This window comes from Pseudopipra pipra, chromosome W (assembly GCF_036250125.1).
Source record: "Pseudopipra pipra isolate bDixPip1 chromosome W, bDixPip1.hap1, whole genome shotgun sequence".
Lineage (NCBI taxonomy): Eukaryota > Metazoa > Chordata > Aves > Passeriformes > Pipridae > Pseudopipra > Pseudopipra pipra.
The window spans coordinates 15,394,182-15,412,308 of NC_087580.1; the positions used below are offsets into that span (position 1 = coordinate 15,394,182).

The window sequence follows — 18,127 nt, forward strand, 5'->3', positions numbered from 1 at the left end:
ATAGAAATTCTTTGGAGAAGGAGTTTGGGACTCAAAGAATCAAGAATGGTTTGGCTTGGAAGGGACATAAAAGCTCATGTGGTCCAAGTCCCTGGACATGGAGAGTGACGTCTTCACTAATTCTGGCTGCTCAAAGTTCCTGACCTTGGACAAATCCAGGGATGGGACATCCTCTTCTGTTGCAGTTCTTGCCAGCCCAATTGATAAGTATTTCTTTATTTTATCCAACATAAAGCTCCCCTATTTCAATTTAAAGCCATTGCCCTGTGTTCTGCCACTACAGGCCTTGGTAAAATGTATCCCTGTGACTTAGACCATGTTTTCATCTGTTGGCACCTTGGAGAGTGCTCAGAGATGCCTCCAGGAGCTGCCCTGCCCTGCAGCCACAGACTCACAGGGCTGTGGGGCAGAGCAGGGTCCTGCAGCCCAGGGTGCTGTGCTGGGCAGGGACTCTGCTGCCTGCCAGGGGCAGCTCTCAGCCGGCCCGGGGAGCTGCTGCCAGGGCTGGGGGAGAAGGGCTGTGGGCAAGGACAATGACTTGGAGGGCTGAGTCCTTATGTGGATAAGGTGCTCTGTGAGTCAGGGCTGCTCACAGCTGGAGAGCACAAGAGGAGATTTCACGGGAGACTTTTCAATGAGCACAGAAAGGCAGGGGCTGCCTCAGAGGGTATGATCCCATTCTTTCAACCTCATGCTCTTGTTTATCTCGTGAGTAATGAGAAGTACCAATCAATGTCTCATTTCAGAGGGCAGCACTGCAATTCCAAATCTGCTCTGTGCAGAGGTGAATAAACCAGGCAGTATCAGAGATCAGCACATGGTGCCTTACAGGCAGCATCAGTGTCGCTTTCCCAGCCTCCTCAGGGTTGCTCTGACATTGCCATCAGAGCCTGCCCAGCCAGAGATGCCCCTGGGCAGTGCCCTGTGCTGCTGGGAGGGCTCTGCAGGGCAGAGCTGAGCCCTCAGGGCTGGGATGGGCTCTGGCAGCACTGCCAGGGCCCAGCTCTGGGCACAGGGAAGCAGCTGCTGGCAGGGACAGCTCCCGGCAGCAGAGCCCAGGGCAGAGAGTGGGGGGCAAGTGCCCCCAAGGCCCGGGGGAGGGGGCATTCGGGCAGCTCTGGGGGCCCTTCCCTGCAGCTCTGCTGGGCACTGTGTGCTGGGTGAGGAGCTGCCTCTGCCTGGAGAACATCTCCCCTGCGGGACCCCCCCTCTCTGCTGGGTCTGTGCTGCTGGGCTTGGAGCTGCCCCCAGCAAGGCCTAGCTCTGCCTGGGCAGGATCCCGGGCAGTGCTGAACCTTCCCTTGGGGGTGGACACTCTGCTCTGCCAGCCCTTGGCTTCTCTGTGGGAGGACTCCTGTCCTGTTCTGTCATGGTTTTCAAGACTAATTTGTAGGTGAAGTCACCTTTGAGGCAGTAAATGGGAAAACTCAGGAGAGATGGGAAACAGACTGATGCCTTAAGCCCCTAATGGTTTTTTTATTTTTCTAATATTTGTAAGACTGGTAAGAATTGTAGGTTTTAAAAAGCAGAAACCCCTTTGTCCCTCGTTCCTTTCCCTTGTTTACACATTCCCTAACCTTTTTACCCCATTCTATGCCTTCCCATATCAAACCTACCCCTGAATTCAACAGCAGTGTTTAGTCTTTTGTCAAGGCAAAGGCCTAGACTGTTTGGAGAACAGCATATCAGGGCCTAAACCACAGAGTACGGTCAAAAATTAGGTAAATATGTACCCTTTGTACTCTGATGAAGTTGAAGATGATGAAGTAAGTGGTCCCAAAAAGACCCCAGACCCAATTCTCAGGGGGAGGGCCTGGGGCAGACCAGAGGAAGGGCCAAAGGGTGGACACCTCTGGGATTGGATGGATAATGTTATAAAATGTAACCTCTCAGGCACAGCCGGCGCGCGTCCTATAATATCTACTGCCTTGGCAAATAAACCCTTTCTTATCTCACCCCTAATTAACTGCTCCGGAGATTTTTTCAGCACAAAATACACCGGCAACAAGACTGATGGACATTGCACCTTTTCTGGCTCTACTCTAAGCCATAGAGAGCTGATCCGTTTTGCCTGTCCAGGTTCACATTCACAGTAACTAGAATGTGGATTTCTGCCCATAAAGAGTACATTTTCCAGATGTGATGGTGCAAAAGAAAAAACACAGGTAAAATCAGTAAAAGGCTGTGCTAAGCTTCTCTCTGCAGCCCACGGTCTTCTGAGTTACAAGGTCAGAGATGCAGCTTTTCCACTGGATTACATCTGATGTCCATTGTGGATGTCAGAGCTGTCACAAAGCAGCTCCATGTCTGCACTGCAGCAGAGCAAAGCTGAGTCCTTGGCAGCACATGGGCAGAGCTCCTGCTCCTCACAGCCAACAAAAACCAGGGAAAGGAAACAGATTTATTTTGGCAGGTTTTCCATTCAAAACTGGAGTGGCTTTGCTCAGAGACATCTGTCTTAATTATTCCATGTCTTTCCTTTCAGGAATAGGGACCCATACCATGAAACAACAAATGCCCAACAGCAGCTCCATCCCCCAGTTCCTCCTCCTGGCATTCACAGACAGGCGGGAGCTGCCTTATCAGTACAGCTTCTGGCTTAAGGGTAATTCTTACAGGTGCTGCCTTTCCTGATTTTCATAGAATCCCACTGGCCCACACGATAGGAACAACTGCATCTTCAGCTTCCCTTGGGATGTTGCTGCTAACTAGAGTTATTTCCTGCTCAAGGAGAGCTGCTGCTTCAACATATTTAGTCTCAGCAATTACAATTTCAGTGTGCCCATTTTTAAATTTAATTTCTGCCTCAAGTTTTCCAATCAATCTCTTCCTAGCAAAGGTTTAGGGGAGTTTGGCAAATAGAGAAACCAATGATTATTTTCCTAATTTAACCCCTGTCACACCAATAACCTTTGCAGTGTCATTCCTTAATTCTCCTTCTGTTGTGTTAAGAACTGAGTTGCACCTGTGCCTGACTAATACATGGGCAACCCAGACAGTGGGGACTCCACCCCACACCTTTGAACCAGACAATAGTGTCAACATCATGCTCAGGATATAAAGTGGGGGAGAGAAGGTGGAAGGGGGGACCTTTGGAGTGATGGAGTTTGTCTTCCCAAGTCACTGTTCTGTGGGATGGGGCCCTGCTCTCCTGGAGGTGCTGACCACCTGCCCAACCATGGGAAGCAGGGAATGAATTCCTTGTTTTGCTTGTGTGTGCAGGTTTTGCTTGTCCTTATTAAACTGTCTTTATGTCAACCCATGAGTTTTCCAGCTTTTCCCCTCCCAGTTCTCTCTCTGATCCTGCTGGTGGGGAGTGAGAAGTGGCTGGGAGGGGCTTGGGGGCTGGATGGGATGAAACCACAACAGCCTTTGTTGGTGTCCAGCGTGGAGCTGGGAGTGTTGGAGATACTGACAGGTGGGATTGGGATGTGCTGCTGGAATTTACAGCTGCTGGTGCTGTCTGGAGCTCCTGGCTGTCTGTCAGAATCTGGTGCTCCTTAGTGGCTGCTCGTTGCTGTCACTGCTGCTGAGCTGCTCAGCTCTGATCACCTCACTGTGCTGTGCCTGGGAACGTTGGGCAACAGCCCCGGCGATGTGCCCGGACTGGCAGGAGGCCCGGGAATTGCTGCTGCACTGGACAGGCTGGAACTCGGTGTGAACTTGAGCTGAAGGGCCTGTGACCTGTGGATGAGTCCAGGATGGAGCAGAGACCCCCCTGCAGCCTGGGGAGGAGCCCACGCCAGAGCAGGGATGCCCAAAGGAGGCCGAGAACCCGTGGGAAGCCCCTGCAGAGCCTCGGAGAGAGGAGCCCACGCAGAACAAGCTCCTGCAGGACTTGTGACCCCGTTGGGTCACAAAATGGCGGCGGCAGAGCTCGAGTCCCGTCATGATTGGCTGCTTCTCCCGTCATTCCTCACCCTCGCGCGCTGATTGGTCGGATCGGGCGGGCACTCCCCGCCCCCTCCCTCTGCCGGGCCGGGGCAGCGGCGGCAGCGCCCGGACGGTGCTGAGGCGGCGGCGGAGCTCGGAGGTGGCCCCGGCGCAGGTGGGACCCGCGCTCGGTCCTGCCGGGGCTCGGGGCTCGGGGCTCGCTGCGGGCGGAGGGGGCGGGAGGCGCCGCGGGAAGCGGGGTCTGGCGGGCTCGGCCTGCCCCGGGCGGGGCGGTGTCGGCGGCCCTGGGGAGCGGGGTCTGGCGGGCTCGGCCCGCCGTGTCCCCCCGTGTCCCCTCCCCAGGGGCCGCTGAGGGAGCGGCTGCCCGCGGGCTCCTCCTTCCCGCTGAGCCTCGGCGGGCTCGGAACGGGTTTGTGCCTCGGCCTTGGCCGCAAACATCGCATTCGTTCCCGGGGCTGCGACAAGCCGATAATGACACACTCGAGAGACACATTGAGTCGTTATTGTTTCAGAGTTGGCTGCTCGGGGCTGTTTTACAAGTCAAGTACCAACTCATAAAGCTTTTTACTATTTCTACATTTTAGCAAACAAAGCAAAACAAGCTTGCAAGCAGCTACGAGACATTAGAGCTGGAGAGAACACTTGCTGGTTTAGACTCAGCTGCTTTCCCTCCTGCAGGTTCTTGGAGAGACGGGGGGTGGCCTCAGGTGGGTCTGAAGGGCCGTCCAGCACCTTGGGGGGTGACCAGGGGGGCCTGGGACTGAAAACACCTCCCGGCTGTGCAAGTCCTTGGGACGACACCTTTCCAGGTGTGGTGGTGCATCCCCACCCCCCAGGCCTCCCTGTGATCTGAGAAATGCTCCTTAGGCCTCAGCCTTGATGAACAGCCCTGGGCTGAGCTGCTCTTGAGCTGCTCAGAAACACTCTCTGCTCCCAGGAACTGGTGCTGTCTAACCAGCTCCTGCAGTTTAACCAACAGCCTGGGAAACTTCTTATTTTTCTTGCCTGAAGAACAACCAAGTGGAATCCTATTTTTGTTCTCCAACTTTCAGAGAAAGTCACGGATCTGACTTGGGGCCAGGATGGACAATTCCTGTGGGGGCCCCATAACCAGCGCTGCTGAGTGAGACCCTTTGAGGTCTCTGGGGCCGCAGCAGCTGCAGGGACTCTGCTCCAGCACGGGCTTCCCACGGGCTCACATCCTTCTTTTTGGGCCTCCCCCTGCTCTGTGGGCTCCTCTTTGGGCTGCAGGGGAATCTCAGCCCTGGTGCCTGGAGCACCTCCTGCCCCTCCTTCTGCACTGCCCTGGGGGTCTGCAGAGCTGTTCCTCTCCCCTGTTCTCACTCTGCTCTTCTCTGCACCCAATTCCATCTGCACAAGGACTTTTTCCTCCTTCAATACGTTTTCCCCAAGGTGTCTCTGCCATCTCTGATGGGCTCGGCCTTGGCCAGCGGCGGGTCCGTCCTGGAGCCAGCTGGAATTGGCTCTACTGGACATCGGGGAAGTTTCTGGCAGCTGCTCACAGAACCCAGCCCTGGAGTCCCCCTGCTACCGAAACCTGGCAAACCCAATACACTGCCCAGCATGGATCATCTGGAATGTGGGTCACCAGGTCCATGCCCAACCTGGATCGCAGTTGGGTCACTCGTAGGTGTTATTATGGACACAAGACTCCAAGTGACTTCTAGAGATGGACTTGGGCAGGAGGAACCCCTAAGCCAACATGCTCACACCTTGTTTTTTTGTCCCAATCCAGCATTTCTCCTTCCCAAACCTTGACCAAATGGTGGAGAAGGCAGTTCTGGCATTTATGATCATCACGAGGAAAGGGGACAAGAAGAGAAAGAGAGAGAAGGAGATTTGGAATCAAGGATCAGAGTCACAGTGACCAGTCCTGCTCCATCGGGGGTGGGGACCCACACATGCAGCCAAAATTGAAGGCTGCGAGGAAGAGGAAGATGCCCCGGGACCCCCAGGCAGGTGAGGAGGAAGTCAGTGCCCCTTTGCCCTGTCTTGTCCTGTATCTCCCAGCTGAGCATCGCCCCCGGCTGCAGGACAACCCCGCTGCCGCCGCCGTCCTGCCGGGGCCGGAGTTGGGGGGATGTCCTTGGCCTTCCCTCTGGGCCGGAGGCAAATCCCCTCCCTGTCCTTCTTCCCTCCTGCCCCAGGCCCCGAGCTGAGGACGGAGAGCCCGGAGGACAAATCCCCCCGGCAGAGCCTGGTGGGAGAGGCCGTTTTGAAGGGCTCCACGGCGCAGGAAGGCAGCGGGGAGGGAAAGCCACGAAGGTACCCCAGGAGGAGGGTCTCCAAAGCCAGCCCAGAGTCCTCCAAGGAGGAAAGACTCAGCCTGTGCCAGGAAGGCAGCTGGAGCTTGATCCGGTGCCCTGACCTGGAGGTCCACGTTCAGTTTCGCCCCAGGGGGAAGCCCTACAAGTGCTTGCAATGTACAAAGAATTTCAGCCACGTCTCCCACCTCTTCTACCACCAAAGCGTACACACAGTGAAATTATTGAAGAACTTTGGCCAGAGCTCCAAGCTTAGCACTCAGCAATCCCTGCACACTGGGAAACAGCCCTGCAAGTGCTTGGACTGTGGGAAGAGCTTCACTTGTAGCTCTGCTCTTGTTGCCCACCAGCACCTGCACACAGGGGAGAAGCCCTACAAGTGTCAGAAATGTGGGAAGAGCTTTGGCCGGAACTTTCACCTGAACCGCCACCAGGTGATCCACACAGAGGAATGTCCCTACAAGTGTTCTGAGTGTGGGAGGGGGTTTCGGAACAGGGCAAATCTCATAAGGCATCGGTGGACGCACACGAGGGAGGGGCCTTCCTCTACACCAACTGCAGGAAGAGCTCCAAGCACAACTCCAGCCTCATCACCCACCAGCACACCCACACTGAGAAGAGGCCCCACAAGTGTCCTGAGTGTGGGAAGAGCTTCAGCTTTAGCTCCTACCTGATCTGCCACCAGATAGTCCACACCGGGGAACGGCCCTACAAGTGTGGGGAATGTGGGAAGAGCTTCAGCCAGAGCTGAAACCTCACCAACCACCAGCGCCTGCACATGAAGGAACGGCCCTACAAGTGCCTAGAGTGTGAGAAGAGCTACAGCATCAAGTCCAACTTGATCCGCCACCAGAAGATCCACAGTGGGGAATGGCCCTACGAGTGTCTCAAGTGTGGGAAGACATTTCAGAGCAGCGCAAATCTCCTCGTGCATCAGCGGACGCACACGGGGGAGAGGCCCTTCCACTGCACCGACTGTGGGAAGAGCTTCAGCCAGAAGCCCAACCTCATCAGATGCCGGCACGTCTACCACAGAGAGTGGCCCTACAAGTGTCCCAAGTGTGGGAAGATCTTCGAGCAGAGCTGCGCCTTGACCACACACCAACAGACCCACCATTAAGGAAAGGCCTGCGACTGCTCTGACTGTAGGAAGAGCTTCATCCATTGCTCCATCACCCATGTGGGGCATAGACCCGCTGACCTAAGTTCCTGTTGACCCACATTGGGAAGACATCTGGCTGGGGGTCTGCACATCCTTATGGTTCCCTATAGGCACGTGGGTGAATGCAGGGGGAGGAACATCCATCAGGACACAGACCAGATGTCAGAAATTCATTGGTAAGAGTGGATTTGTTGTCTTTAGACCGCCAAAGAATTTCACCTGCTCATTCCAATCATTTGATTTGGCATCAAGCAACACTGGGTGATCTTCGAGATCTTTTCCATCCTAAATAATTCTGTGTTTCTAATTCTCCATGGCTGACAGGCCACCCGAACCAACCTCACAGGATGCTGACATGTAGATCCTTTTATGTTGGCCCTGATTTTGTTTTGATCCATCTTCATTCCTTAAAAACACCTGAAATTGGGGTAAAAATAAAGAAATACAATAAAGATATTTAAAGCCCTACCATTTTTCTGGGATTCTGGGAGGGGAAATTTGGGGTTCAAGGGGATATTCAGGAGGATTTGTGGGTTCTGGGGGGATGTGGGGTGGGGGAGTTTTCCCTCAAAATTGGGAATACCCAGGTCGGGTGAGTTTTCTCCATCACTTTGCACTCCAAAAGCTGAGATGGATCAATCTGTCACCTCATAATGACTCAGTCCCACTCCAAAATGCCTCAATCACACAGTCCCTCCAAAGCCCCCTCCAATCACCCTGTGGGGTGTCAGCAACCAGAGAGGGGGAAGTTCACGCCCAGGAGTGGTAGGATGGGGTTGGAGGGCTGGGATGGGGCTTGGAGAGAGATGGGATGGAGTTTGGGGGGGGGTGGGATGGGGTCTGTAGTGAGAGAGCTGAATGTTGGGGATGATGAGGCCAGGAGGCACCCCTTTCCTGACGGGTTTTTGGGGTATCCCATGTTCCTGGGGGGTCTTTGGGGTGCCCTCTAATACTGAGGGAGTTTTTTGGGTGCCCCCCAATCCTGAGAAGAGGTACTGGGAGATGGGGTGGGGGATGCGTGGCTCCAGTACTTGGAGTGGGACACCACAAGGAGGGACCCAGGGAGCCCATTTTGGGGAGGGTCCTGGTGCTTTCCACCAATTTGGGGGATTATAAACATCTTTTGGGGGTCCCCCTCCTCATTTTCAGGGGCTGAGATAAACCCCTCACGTTTTGGGAGGTGAGATGACTCCATTTTGGGCAGGATCCTGCTGTTTTCAACTAATTTTTAGGGGTTATAAATGGCTCTTGGGGGTCCCCCCCCTCATTTTGGGGGATTGGGGTGACTCCATGGCTCCACTGATGGCTGAGGAGGGGTTATACCCCCAGTTTTGTGGGGTTAAAAGGGGCTTGTGGAGGTCCCACATTTGATGGACGTCCCACCTGGAGGAGGGTGTCCCTCCTTCCTCCAGGCACCCTGCAGCAGGTCTAGGACCCCTCCCCACATGGGGGGCACCCACATTTTGAGAGGGGGGAAGAAGAGGCTCCTTGTGCACTTAGACCAGTCCAGCTGGTGTCACAGCATCACAGAATACACTGAGCTGGAAGGGACCCACAAGGATCATGGAGTCCAACCCTTGGCCCTGAACAGGACCATCCCCAAGATTCACCCCATGTGCCCCAGAGGATCATCCAAACCCTCCTTGAGCCTTGGTGCTGTGACAACTGCCCTGGGGAGCCTGTTCAGTGCCCAATCACCCTCTGGGGGAAGAACCTTCTCCTAATATCCAACCTAAACCTCCCCTGACACAACTTCGGGACATTCCCTCAGTCCTGTCCCTGGTCCCCACAGAGCAGAGCTCAGGGCCTGCCCCTCCTCTGCCCCTCCCTAGGAAGTTGTACCTGCAGTGAGGTCTCCCCTCAGTCTCCTCTTCTCCAGCTGAACACACCAAGTGCCCTCAGTGTCCTCACACGACTTCCCCCCAGGGCCCTTCCCCATCCTCATTGCCTCCTTTTGGTTGCTCTCTAATGGTTCGATTTCTTCCTTACATACATATCCCACAGGAGCCCCGGCAGCCCTCAAGGAGCCAGAGATGTCCCAGGGCCAAAACCAAACATTCCCCCACTCCTGGGGGCTGTCAGCACCAAGGAGGTGCTGCTGTCCCGCTGTCTGGGCTGCGGGGGGGATCCCCACATGCTCCCTCCAGACAAAAGGTGCCCCAGAGCAGCCGAAATGGCCCCGCCCTGAGCGGCTGTGCTGGAAGGGGCTGCTCGGGCCGATTCCAGCTGGTTCTGGGCACGGGCGTTTCCATGGCAAGTGCCAGGGCTGTGTGATGTGGGGCCTGCGGGTGCCCAGGGGCCACTGTGACACTGCGGGGCCTCCTGGAACCGAGGGGACATTGTGACGCTGCGGGGACTCCTGGAACCGAGGGGACATTGTGAGCCTTTGGGCCCCGCCCTGCCCTGGGGTGTTTGAGGAGCCCCGCCCACAAGGGCCGGGGCAGGAGGAGAGGCCGCTGGTGGGCCGGCACCGGGCTCCCCAGCACTGTGCCGAGGCAGCCGCCTCCCGCCCAGGCCTCCTCCTGCCGCCGCCCTCAGCTGCAGCAGCGGCAGCCTCAGGGCAGCCGGGCCGGGCCTGGTCCCTGGGCGGGGCCGGGCCGTGCTGGCCCCGCAGCCCCCGGAGCTGCAGGAGCCCCGGGAGCCACGGCAGCCCGGCCCCGGGGGCACAGGGCCGAGGGCCGCAGCGGGGCAGGGCCTGTGCTGGGGGTCCCTGGCAGCCGGGCAGCCCGGCCAGCGGCACCGCAGCCCGCGGCCAGCGCCGGCGGGGCAGGAGCTGCCGGGGCTGCGGCGGCTGGGGGGGCTGGAGCCCCAGCGGCACGCCAAGGAGCCGGCAGTGCCGAGCACGGAGGGACACGGGCAGGGCCCGGGCCCGGGAGGCTCCCTCTGCGCCGCAGCGCTGCAGCCCCGGCATCTGCCCAGCCCTGGGCCAGCAGCCGCTGCTGGCGGGGCCCGGCAGGCCTTGGCTGGGGGGAGCCGGGTGGCCTCTGCGCGTCCCCTGCTCTCCTTTCAGCCCCCCCAGGGCAAACTGTCGGAAAAATCCTTCCTTTAGATTTAAAAACGGCAAAAAAATACCTGTAGGACAAGGAAAGTGTAGCGAGAATTTTTTTAATGCAGCGCGCTGGGCGCTCCAAAATCACAAGGATCTAAAAAGCACACCAACGGTTTGAAAATCGCGCCTTTTGTATTCTTTCCATTACATAAACTTGTGAGAAATAGAAACCCAGTCGGGCAATTTCCAATCAGAATTTTATTATATGATAAAAGCAAATTCAGCGCTGGGTGATCAGGGAAGGGGTTCAACAACTCCCAACGCCTGTCACACCCAAAGAAGACATTTGTTCTACATTTATTTCCAGCTACTACATGAATATTCATTATACATAAGTATAAACATTACACACTGTTTGATCAGACATTCCACAGATATTTCTTAACAAGAATGTTATCTATAAGCATCCATAATATATTGTTAAATCAGACTTTCAGCAGATGTTCGCTTGTTATCTATACAAAGTTATAAATTTTAAGAAAGGTGCTATTATCTAGCTAACTAACCAAAATTCTCTCACTATAAATCCTACACAAGGTAAAAGGGAGGTAACTTGTTTTATCCCTTTATAGGGGCCCAATTAAGTTTTATGACTTGTTTTTCTTTTCTCTCCAGGTCATATTAACCTTACACAGTTTTCTCTTAATTAGCTCGAATCATTTTCTCAGTTTATCACAAACTGTTATGTATTCATTGACCACCGGTTTTTTGCCTTAAAGGGTAATTTCTCTGACCCAGAAGGGGGTTTCTCTTGATTGATTGTGACTTATCCCCCTGGACCTGTACGGGGGGGGTCCCCCTGTACACAATAGGCTGCTGCATGGAGGATACATCTTTATTTTTGTATTTTTCCCTACTCCCAGCCGTGAAAGGTTCCCTGTCATCAGGTCCAGGCAGGACCATCCACCTTACAGCCTCCGCAGTATGCCTAAAAAAACCTCTTAGAAAATAAAAAACCCACCCCCTTCCATCTTCCTATCAAGTTCATTTGCTTATAATAAAACCAGGTTATTTATTTCTCATACAAACCATCTCCTGCCCTGCGCCGGCCACACCAGAGGCAGCCCAGGGATGTCCCAGGCCAGAAGGAGCAGGTGCTGGTGGGGCTGGAAGCCCCTGGCCCCGGCCAGCAGCCGGCGGGGGCAGCAGGGCGGGCAGGCCTGGCAGTGCCACAGAACCACAGGGCACTGCCCACCCCGTGCGCCCCTTGTGCCACAACAGGAGCCCAGCTGGGCCCCACTGTGTCCAGCAGCAAACCCAGACACACCCCCTGGCACAGGGGGCTGAGACGCTTAGAATGATAATAAACAATCCAGTCTGAGGGTCCGAAACAGAATAGTTTATTGTACAAAACTTTTGGTTTATATAGGATTCAGAGAAGGAGGGGCATACATTGTATTCACAGCTAGGGTTAAAGGTCTCGGAAGTGCAGGGAGATATTTTTCTTCAAACAGATAAACAAATATTTCTTTATCACAATCACAACAGATGGGGGTAAACAAAGGTGGTAAAGGGATTTACTTCTGTAGTCTAGAAGTCTATTTAATTAAAAGTTAGTGTAAGGATATCAGAGAGCAAATGTAAACAGGCTTTCTTGTCTGTGTTTAAATCTCAAGGTTTCTGGCTAAGATCATTTCTTACGTCTGCTGTGTCCTAAAGAATTCCTACCGCAACAGGGGGCAGCTTCAGCTGCTCCTCCATGTGCCCAGCAGGGCACAGGACGGAGACCCCGGCACAAGAGGAGGCACATTTGGCTGCTCCTGAGCCAGCAGAGCCCCAGAGCCCCTGTGCTACTCTAGGCCTGCAGAGCTTCCTCCTACCCTGCACAAAATCATCTCAGGCAGCTGGCCTGGAGCAGTCTGGGGCTGATCCCTGGGATCTCGGTTCCCTTGAGGAGATGTGAAAAGACTCCAGGAGATGCCTGTGAGGAGTCTCATGTAGATCCTGGAAGACGCAGAATCTACAAAAGAAGAAAAATCATCTTGCCTACCTGCCTTGGAGGAGTCTGGACTGACACACAGGATTTCAGATGCTGAAATCAGAGACCAAGACTCCAGGAGAAGCCTGGGAGGAGTCTCAAGTAGATCCTGGAAGATCCTGGAACTACAAAAAGGAAAAAAACGATATCTGGAATCATCCCTGGAATAGTTTAGGGTTGCTATCCAGGATTTCAGGTCCCCAGATGAGAGATGAAGACTCCAGGCAATGTTTGAGAAGGCTCCAGCTGGGTCCCAGAGGATGCATTTTCCTTCAAAAGAGAAAAATCATCTTGGATACCTGACTGAGAGCTTCTACCCAGGATATCAAGTGCCTGAATCAGAGATGAAAAGACTCTGGGAGATGCCAGGAGGAGTTTCTAGTGCATCCTGGAGTAGAGAGCTACTTCCAAACAAGCAAAAACGTCTCGGAAAGCCTCCCTGGAGGAATCTGAGGCTGCTTCCTGGGAACTCAGCTTCCTCGAGGAGATGCAAAGACTCTGGGACACACCTGGGTTGAGTCTGAGGTGGATTCCACAGCAAAAATTTACCTCCAAAGAAATAAAAACATATTGGATACCTTTCTTGGAAGATTCTGAGCCTGGGGAGAGCAACTCAGGTCCCAAAATCAGAGATTAAAATACTCCAGGAGAATCATGGGAGGAGTCTTGGGTGAATACAGGAGGACACAGTTTCCTGCAAAAGGGAAAAAATCATCTTGGGCAGCTTCCCTGGAGTAGCCTGGGGCTGCTTCCTGGGCTCTCAGCTCCCTTGAAGAGATGTGAAAAGACAGAAGAGTCTCTGCCTGGGAAGAGTCTCTGATAGATCCTGGAAGATTCAGGATGCAAAAAAAAGGAAAATCATCTGAGATACCTGCCTAGGAGGAGTCTGGAGCCGCTACCTGGGATCTCATCTCCCCTGAGGAGGTGGCAGGTGGGGGGCACCCAACCGGGCCTGGGGAGGGGAATAAACTGGAGAAAAATTAGGAAATTGTTGTTTTTGCTGTTTAATCTATTTATTCTTCCCATGTGGAAACCAAAGGTTTAATGTGATTGAGGGAGGTAAAAATGTAATGAAATTACAAATGTTAGGACTCTATTTATGATGTAAAAATTAATTATAGTTAGTAGAATTATTAATTAGAATTAATAGAGTAAATAGCATTATTACTCTACTAATATATTAATATGTTTCTATAGAATTATAGTCAGTACAATAACTGTATCTATCACTGGTCATTACCCAGGGCCTGGTGACCCCGAAAAGATCAGGGTACCTCAATGGGGCACAAATGAGGGCCGTCCAAAATCAACAAAATATCTGAGCGAAAACAGCCTCAAGTTGTTCCAGGGGAGGTTTAGATGGATATTAGCAAAATGTTTTTGCCAGGGAAAGGGTTGTCCAGCCCTGGCACAGAGCAGTGGTAGAGTCACCATCCCTGGAGGTGCCCAAAACAAGCGTGGATGTGACACCTCAGGACATGTTTTAGTGGTGGCCGTGGCAGTGGTGGGTTAATGGTTGGCCTTAAAGGTCTCAGAGGGTTTTTCCAACCTCGACCATGAGATGACCATGAACACAAGGTGATTGTGACCATGATGTGATCAAAACCATGAGATGACTGACCATGAGATGATTGTGATACTTAGATGACCATGAGATCCACAACACAACCATGGCCATGAGGTGATAAAAACCATGAGATGGCCATGACCATGCCCATGAGGTGCCCCTGAGTTTCCCTGAGGTGACCATGACACTGAGATGCCCCTTCAGCCCCTTCCCCAGCTCCAGGACCCCCCTGCAGCCCTTTATCCTGCACCAATACCCTCCTACTACTACTTTCCCAGGCACTCTCCCTCTTCCAGACCTCCTCTTTTCCTTGACACTGTCACTCCTTTGAACCCCCATTCCTGGGCACTGGGACGCCCCTGCACCCATTTCCCTGGCTCTGCAACCCCTTTTCCAGCCATCCCACCTCTCTCAGTCCCTGATCTCCTGTTTCCTTGACCCTGGGGACTCCCAGACCACCATTCCCAGCCATCCCAGGTCACCTCGCCCCCAGCCCTGCTTTCCTTGAACCCAGGTACCTCTGAAGCCCCTTCCTGCCTCTTCCAGTTCTCCCAGTTCCCCCTTTTCTTAATCCACGGACCCTCCAAACCCCCCCAGTATCCATGTCCCCCCAGTTCTCCACTCCCAGCTCTTCCCACACATGGCTCTGTCAGAGCCCGTGTCATGACCGGCCCCAGAGGCACCGCAACAGGTTCTTTTCCTGAGGGGAATGAAATTGGAGGGAATGAAAGAGAAACACCGCTGGAGAACTGTAAGGGGGGTACTTTTGAATTAGATGATCAATGGAGCATAGAGGCGTGAGAAAGGAATCATATTAGGATGTGAAACCAGCTAGAGTATGGTACAATGTAACTTCATGGCACAAGCTAATTGTAAGGTCCATTGTGCTTTTTAGCAAGTCAGCTTGATATCCCCTCTTATCAGAGCTGAGTTCTTCCTTGGTTTTGCTACATACTGCAAGATAGATACATCTACCCTTGAAACACAATGGTAGAGGTCATACCTAGGGGTGAGAAAGATGATGATGGGAGGAAGATGATGTGGGCAGGGGTCGCTGGCCCCTTGCCCTACAAGTAGGGCATGCGCAGACTGTTGCCATGAGGTGATGATCAGGCGGGGTTTGGCTGCCATTCAGGCATCACCTTATACTGCGTACTGGCCCTACGTGGTGTAATGTAGAACTGATAAAATGGGGTGTCGGGACTGCTGAGTTGAGCGATCCTCATCCTACCACCGAGACTGTGTTGCTCCGTGGGGACGCCCGCTAAGCACGGGCACCGACCAGCTGCTGCAGATCCTGACAGCCCTGGCCTGTCTGTGTGGGTAAGCACAGTTTTTGATAGGAAGCAACTGAGAGAACAAACTTTTTAATGTTTAACTTTTTAGTGTTCCCTTAATTCCCCTTTTATATTTATAGTATTTTTTCCTTTTAATTTCCCTTTTTACTAACCAATATCGTGTTATCCATAATATTGTGTTAAGATCCTTTTTTGGTATCCCTTTTCACTAGTTAATACTGTATTAAATGCTGTTCATAGTATTTGTTTTAATGCCACCCGATAAGGTAGTTATTTTGTATCCTTTTTTAGTTTTTAATTCCTCTTGCTAAGTTTATTACTATTATTTTTATTCTCACTGTAATAAAAGATATTTTGTGTGTTTGAATATTTCTGGCACTTGTCTTTATTCCAGACATGTATCCAAACGAACTGTTACAAGAACTGGAGTGACAACAGGAATGGCTTTTATTTTTGGCAACTCTGGAACCATAATGGGTAATCCGTGGCTGGGGAAGGGAGTCTACAGCAGTTCTGGCATTTATGATCATCACGAGGAAAGGGGACAAGAAGAGAAAGAGAGAGAAGGAGATTTGGAATCAAGGATCAGAGTCACAGTGACCAGTCCTGCTCCATCGGGGGTGGGGACCCGCACATGCAGCCAAAATTGAAGGCTGCGAGGAAGAGGAAGATGCCCCGGGACCCCCAGGCAGGTGAGGAGGAAGTCAGTGCCCCTTTGCCCTGTCTTGTCCTGTATCTCCCAGCTGAGCATCGCCCCCGGCTGCAGGACAACCCCGCTGCCGCCGCCGTCCTGCCGGGGCCGGAGTTGGGGGGATGTCCTTGGCCTTCCCTCTGGGCCGGAGGCAAATCCCCTCCCTGTCCTTCTTCCCTCCTGCCCCAGGCCCCGAGCTGAGGACGGAGAGCCCGAAGGACAAATCCCCCCGGCAGAGCCTGGTGGGAGAGGCCGTTTTGAAGGGCTCCATGGCGCAGGAAGGCAGCGGGGAGGGAAAGCCACGAAGGTACCCCAGGAGGAGGGTCTCCAAAGACAGCCCAGGGTGCTCTGAGGAGGAAGGCGGCCAGAGCTTGAGCTCTGACCTGGAGGTCCATGAGCAGCTTCACACTGGGGAAAGGCCCTACCAATGCTTGGAATGCACGAAGAGCATCAGGAAGAGATACAACCTGATCTGCCACCAGCGCGCCCACACCGGGGAAAGGCCCTACAAGTGCTCGGAGTGTGGGAGCAGCTTCAGCCGGCGCTTCTGCCTGATCCGCCACCAGATCATCCACACTGGAGAACAACCCTACCAGTGTGGGGAATGTGGGAAGAGCTTCAATGACCGCTCCAACCTCATCACCCACCAGCGCCTGCACTCCAGGAAACGGCCCTACAAGTGCTTGGAATGTGGGAAGAGCTTCAGCCTGAGCTCTGACTTGATCTGCCACCAGAAGATCCACAGTGGGGAACAGCCCTACAAGTGTCCTGAAAGTGAGAAGAGGTTTCAGACCAGCTCACATCTCCTGCATTAGCAGACACACAAAAGGGGAGAGGCCTTTCTGCTGCACTGACTACAGGAAGAGCTTCAACCACAACTCCCACCTTGTCATCCACTGGAGAACAAAAATCGGATTCCACTTGGGTTGTTCTTCAGGCAGGAAAAATAAGAAGTTTCCCAGGCTGTTGGTTAAACTGCAGGAGTTGGTTAGACAGCACCAGTTCCTGGCAGCAGAGAGTGTTTCTGAGCAGCTCAAGAGCAGCTCAACCCAGGGCTGTTCATCAAGGCTGAGGCCTAAGGAGCATTTCTCAGATCACAGGGAGGCCTGGGGGGGTGGGGATGCACCACCACACCTGGAAAGGTGTCGTCCCAAGGACTTGCACAGCCGGGAGGTGTTTTCAGTCCCAGGCCCCCCCGGTCACCCCCCAAGGTGCTGGACGGCCCTTCAGACCCACCTGAGGCCACCCCTGTCTCCACACCCTTTGCAGGGCAGCTCATGGAGCCTCCAGGACAGGAGATGGTGCCTCTGGACCTGCCTCACGAGGGGCTTCTGCCACCCCCGGGGCCACAGAGGGGACATGGGCACCCTCAGCTCCTCCTGCCACAAGCTGATCTGGGACAACACCCCGAGCTCCCAGGGCCTGCACAGGTCCTGCTCCGTCGTGGGCTTTATCAGGATCTTCCTGTTCTCCTCAAATGAAAACACACAAAGCTGATAATTCCCCCACGGCCCCCAGAAGTCACACGTCTCCTCAGCAAAGCAAAACTGATCCCATAGGAGCAATTTGTGGAATATTTATAAGGAAAAAAATCCAGAAAACAGAACAAGGATCAACTGACACAGACTAGGAGTACCTGTGGACTCTGCTGCCGAGTCACTGGCAAATGTAAAGTGTTTCTATACTTACTAAAACTATATAAACCCCCTTAGCAATGCCCAGCAGGTGTTCTTGGCATCACTGTAGGGAACAGAGATTATATGACCTGGGAGAAACTTAAGGGGAACTTGGCAAGATAAAAGTGGACGTGGTGAGATGTATCTTTGTGTGGGGGAAATTGCTTGGGAGTATTTTTCTCATGGGCAGTGAATGCTTAACTAAAAAGTAGATCTAGAGAAAAATTACTAACAGGAATTTACTGCTGCTGTAATGGGGTATATAAACCATGAAAGAACTGTAATAAATGATTCCATTATACCACATGGGATCCGTGTCTGAGACGTCACGAATGGCATCCTGAACGTGGGGTTTGCAAAATTTAATCCAGAAAATATAGCTGGAGCTCCGGTGGCATAGCCCTGGTGAACCATGGAAAGAGACCGGGATCAGAATTTGACTACACGCGCCCATCACCTCTGCAGGACAGCGGGTGAGCAGCTGGGAACCATGGGACAATCACTAACACGAGAACAAAAAAGAATTA

The 18,127-nt window shown here is 53.3% G+C and overlaps 1 long non-coding RNA gene and 1 pseudogene across 1 annotated transcript; both read left to right on the forward strand.

Moving 5' to 3' along the window:
* Positions 1 to 3,938: 3,938 nt before the first annotated feature.
* Positions 3,939 to 6,394, forward strand: LOC135406203 (uncharacterized). Its single transcript, XR_010426220.1, has 3 exons — positions 3,939 to 4,048; positions 5,651 to 5,874; positions 6,063 to 6,394. It is a non-coding gene; the product is annotated as an uncharacterized LOC135406203 (long non-coding RNA).
* A 260-nt stretch (positions 6,395 to 6,654) lies between these two features.
* LOC135404876 (zinc finger protein 551-like) lies at positions 6,655 to 17,906 on the forward strand (annotated as a pseudogene).
* Positions 17,907 to 18,127: the final 221 nt, after the last annotated feature.